Genomic DNA, 6,000 nt, shown 5'->3' on the forward strand with positions numbered 1-6,000 from the left:
TTGCAGGAAAACGGAACAATAACTAACATTTCTTTTTTATAATTAGGCTAAAAATGTGAAATCATTTGAAAAAGTGAAGGCACAGAATAGTTACGAAAGTCTTTCTCTCCCTCCAGATCCCCTCCATGTGGTTCTCTTAATAGAAAATCGTAGTTTAAGTATTCACTTACAAAATATATGCGGATATGACACGGAGTTTTACAGTAACCTGAATATATAAAAAAAAGTTAACAAATAGTAAGTTAACGAAAAGATTGAATTGTCCATATATATATATATATATATATATATATATATATATATCATTTACCTTGTACACATCTTTGATTGAAACCTAGTGATACTAAAATATACCATTGGCATTATTATATCTACTTTACTAATACTTTCACATATATTTGGCGGTATTTAAAATGCAATAAAGTTCCATATACGTTCATTTAGCATTGCAGTTAATTTAATGCTAATAAGACAATGTTGCATACAATTGTCTAATATTACACAAAAATTGTTAGACTATATTAAATAATTTTTAGACGTTTGTATATCGTTTTAAAACATAAAATGCTATTCGGATAGTGTGACAGTAAAATGGATGAAGTTATACAACATCCAGATTTTGAAGCATCATAAACACGAGAACAAACGCAATGGTATTAAATCATCTCTCCGCAATATTTTTTTTATTAAAACGTAACGAAACGAAAATTGCCTTCCTATGTAGAAAACTTAATTTGAGTTTTACGACTTCTCACTTGTCACATGAATCTTGAACAAAGAAAAGAATAAAACATGCCTATTTATATTTTGCCTGTAGAAGAAATACGTTCAGTGGATTTATATGTGCATGCGGAGGGGGATAGAACGAAATGTTCCACATGTGCATTTAGACAACAAAAGAACCACCCACAGAGCAATTTGTCCACTTACTTGACTGGTGGAACCGCCAACAAAAGAATATTCGTTTTCTTTATTTTGAAAATACTTTTATATTTATTTATTAAAAAAACACTTTTATCTTTATTTAATTAACATGCTAGGAAGGATTTATGACACATACACACATGCATTATTTGTGCTTATTGTTATTTTTTCTTGCACCATACATACTATCCAGTCCCCTACTCCCATATGCTTCCATTCTCTCTCCCATTTCTGTCTCTCTGTCATACACACACACACACACACATATATTGTTTATATTGAAATTATATCAGAGACTCTGTCTATATTTTAGTTTTCTAAGTACTTTTAACACACACACAAACACACACACAGACATATATATATATATATATATATATATATATATATATATATATATAATTCCTTCTCCAAATTACAATAAAGAGACGTAAGTATACCACTTACATAAAGGTTTGATTCATATAGTTATGAATTTACTTACATTTATGACGTTGTAAAGTAACTGTTAAATAAATACCATTTCCTGTGTAATAAAAAAGCAAATTGTCCATTCCTATTCAGATATGTTGGGATACAGTGTTCGCTCAACTTATAGTGCACACCGCCTACATCATTATTTCTTTACCATTCGTTCTGAAAGTGTAAAACTATAATACTCGTATGCCTATCTTTTTTCACAAATGTTGTAAATCTCGCAAAATCTTTCTGTCTAATGTTTTCCTATCAGCGCATCTGGTAGTTTCGCATCAATTTTGAAACTTTTCAAAGTGTGGATCCCATCTCATACAATTACTCTCATGTGGGTTCAAGTGCTTATCAGTTTCTGTCTTAATGGGTCAAGTTATATTTGTAATGGGTATGTGTAACTTAACAGCTTCAAAGCGTAATAGACGTTTTACGTGTAGGACAATCACATTTTAGAAAGACACATTTTCTGTCTCTTAGTTGCAGATTTTTATAATTAGCAAAAATAAATAAATAAATATATATATACATATATATATATATATATATATATTTATATATACACGCTGGCCTCTAATTTTCACCCAAAGAAGCCAACTGACTGTATGAAAGCGGACTAAACGCATCCGAAGATAATGATTTTGACAGCTGAGAGAAGGCGGTCGTGATGATAATTTTGCCAGAATTATTACGGTCTTGTATAATTAGAAGTATTTTCTGAAGTTTATCATAATGATTTTATTATGATTATATGGGAGTCACATGTATGGGAAAACACTTCAATGAATGTTCAGAACAATATTTGTGAGCTTTGGGGAGTACGAAATGCCGTGTTACTTGCATTAATGCCAGTTCATCGTGAATAACAGTGTTAGAATATGTGTGTTTGTCGCATTAAGAATTTACTATATATTTAAAATAATGCATCTATAAACTGATTATAAAACAAATAAACTTGAGGTATGGGTAATATTAAAATATGAAGAGTCTTCATCATAATAATTCTAAGCAAAATGAATGCATATCGAACATTATCATGTGGCAGAAAACAAAAAGACAATGTATTCCAAGTAAATACGTTTGATACAAAGAAAAACACGATGAATATAAATTTTTCATCGATTTATAAAACATGCAAAAATTGTACAAGAAAGAAATCTTCTTTGGTGGTTGAACTTGCGTTTTCTCGACTTCGGTAATCCTCGCCTAATCCTGCGGTTCGGAACCTAAGGGTACCCAATCAGAGCGAATCTTTCTAAAAACAGCGCTTCATTAAGCAATTCTGTCGGATTAATTCGAATGCGAAATCAAGAAAATATGTAAGCCTTGTTTCATGTCCTTTTTAGTCCACTTCTCCCATTCGCGCACTCTATCTCCCCATTTATACCTCTGTCTCTCTCTCTCTTTCTCTCTATCTCCCCCACAAGACCAGATCGATTTAAAAACATTAAGATTAAAAATTAAAACAAAAACTGAAATGAATGAAGAAGAGCATGCCTTAAATTTCTTTTCTTTTATATTTGTTTGCATTTATTACTTTTTCCATTTATTGTTATTATTATTTTTTTTTTTTTTTTTACAAAGGCATCACCACATTATCAAGGCCCAGAGGCCACTCAAGGATAAGGGTTAAAGAGTGTACAGTAGAAATTGGTCAATATAGTAATCATTAGTAATGAAAATTTGGTAAATTTAATAACTTATATGGAACGGCTCATCAAGAACGTATTTACTTTAGACTTGAACACAACCATATTGTAGTCAGCCGGAAAGCAGGAAAACGGAAGACAATTCCACAGGCGTGCAGTTCTAAGAAAGAAGCTTTGTTCATGGAATCTACGTTTAGGTTTAGCCACAGATAAAGAGTGGGGGAAATTATTGATAGTGTTTACAGCTAGACGAGTGTTTCTTGTGAAAGTTTGGCGAGGGGGGACCAAAGATTGAAGCTCAGTTGAACACTTTCCATGAAAATAACGATACATCAGAGACAAACTCGCAACATCTCTTCTGTGAGATAGAGGTTGCAAGGAGGAGAAAAGGACATCTCCTACGAGGCTACGAAGTCTATTTTGAACTCTATCAAGGCAGGACAAGTCCTTTCTAGCAGCTCCTGCCCAGATGTGGCAACAGTATTCCATCCTTGGACGTACCTGGCTCTTATATAGGTAGAGAATAGCATCAGCAGTGAGATATCTACTGGATCGATAGAAAGATCCCACCATTTTTCCAGCGGCCTTGGCAACAGATTTGATATACGTGTTCCATTTAAGATCAGGAGTAATGGTCAAGCCCAGAAGCTTGTCAAAACTTGAGGCCTCCTGAAGACGAGAGCCATTCATTTCAATTGATGACAAATGTGGATTAGAATGTTGATGATGTAAAGAGAGAAGCTTGGTTTTAGATGCATTAAAAGTAACCAGCCACTCCTTTCCCCATTGTACTACGTGCTCAAGATCAGAGGAGAGAGAATTGGAGAGAACTTGGTCGTTTACTGTCTTAGATGTGGTACCATAAATGGTAGTGTCGTCAGCATAAATGTCTACAAATGATGTAAGGATATGATTTGGAAGATCATTAATGTAGATCAGGAAAAGAGTTGGGCCCAGGATGGATCCCTGAGGGACACCGGCATTAATACTGTGAGCTTCTGATTTTTGCCCCTCAACTACTACTCTTATGAACCTATCAGAAAGAAATGATTTAATAATTGAGAAGACTTTTCCAGCTATACCATAGCTAGCGATCTTATGAAGTAAACCTTTATGCCATACCCTATCAAAGGCTTTAGATATGTCAAGAGCAATTGCTCTAGAAAGATTGCCACCGTCGAGAGATTTGCTAATCCTATGCGATATAACTGTAATGACATCTGCTGTAGATCTAGCAGAACGGAAACCATATTGAGTGTCACTAAGAAGGTTATTTTTGTTGAGATGTTTGATTACTTCTGTATTTAACACAGATTCTAGCAACTTACTCATGACGCACAGGAGACTTATTGGCCTGTACTGAGAGGGGGATGAGCGATCACCTGAATTCTTAAATACAGGGCATACTGATGAGGTTTTCCAGGGAGATGGGAAACTATTCTCCTTAAGACAACGTTTAAACAGTTTTGTAAGTATGGGCGCTAATTCAGGTTGAAGTTTTTTGAGTACTATAATTGGAATACCATCAGGGCCAGTTGCTTTACTCGAATCAAGGTTTTTGATTAGCTTCGCAACATCACGTACAGATATACGTATATCACATAGCGTGTTTTCTGATACAGGAGGAAATATTGGGGGTTGGCGGTCTTGGTCGCAAAGGGTAGAATTTGTTGCAAAGTTCTTGACAAAGAGTTTGGCTTTGTCTGATGCTGACGAGATTACCTCAGGTCCATTGATAATAGTTGGGATGGAGCACACGCTTCTGTTCAGGATTCTGTTTGCTATTTGCCAAAACTGGTGGGAACCAAGCCGCTGCTCAGCTACTTTGGACTTAACAGATTGAGCATACAACTCTCTTGCGTTCCTTATTACTTTCTTACAATGGTTGCTGGCAGTCCTGAAAACGGCTTTAGTTTCCATACATCTATTACGTTTGAAGCAGAGGAAAAAGTGATTTCTGTGCGCAATGGCAGCAGCACATTCTGGAGAGAACCATGGCTGGCTGTTAGGTTTTTTCTGAAACTTTTTAGAGGGTATGAAATGGTCAATACCTACAATTAACCATTCAGTTATGTCTAATACTATAGAGGACACATCCTTTTTAAACATGGAATGCAGAGGTAGATCAGATATAAATGTACGGAAGCTATCCCAGTCAGCCTTAGTGTATCGATATACTGTACGATGAAGAGGTACATCTGGGGACTTATTACATTTCATTTTTATCTTAATTGATACAACAGAGTGGTCGGAAGATCCAAGAGGCGACAGAACAGAAACTGAACATAGTTCAGGGCAAGTTGTGAGAAAAAGGTCTAGTAGGCTCGCATACTGGCCATCATTATCGGGCACACGGGTAGGTTCCTGAACAATCTGAGTGAGGTCATAGGCAATGGAGAAATCATGACAGAACCTCCCCTCATCATCGGTCTTGTTTGAGTGGGTCAACCATTCAACGTTGTGAACATTGAAGTCTCCACATACGTGAATGTTAGCTGAAGGATAAGTAGAAAGGACTTGGTCAATTTTCTCAGATATGCTTTGAAAGATAGTAACTCCACTGTTGTGGGGGCGATAGAGAGTAAATATAAATGCAGTAGTGTGAGCTAAAGCAACCCGGAAGCACATATAGGGTAAGTTAGGATCTTCCCTGGAGATGTCCCTCCCACATGGAAAGCTATCTTTAATATAGGCACATATTCCATGCCCATGGCGATCTTGGGGGTCAGATTTAGAAGTTAAGTTAGAGTATCCTGAAATTGCAAACTCATCTAGGGAAATAGCCTGTCCAATGCCAGTTTCACTTAAAAATAAAAGGTCTGGTATAGTCTCCTGTAATTGATTTTCAACCTCTGGAAGGTTAGAACGAAGACCCCTGATGTTGGAGAAGGAGACATGGTAGTAGGGGTCTACGTTGGAAGTTGGGGAACCGGGTTTAATCGTGTATTTTTTCTTGAAA

The sequence above is a fragment of the Euprymna scolopes genome, chromosome 20 (genome assembly GCF_053919585.1).
Source record: "Euprymna scolopes isolate OS-2025 chromosome 20, ASM5391958v1, whole genome shotgun sequence".
Classification (NCBI taxonomy): Eukaryota; Metazoa; Mollusca; class Cephalopoda; order Sepiida; family Sepiolidae; genus Euprymna; species Euprymna scolopes.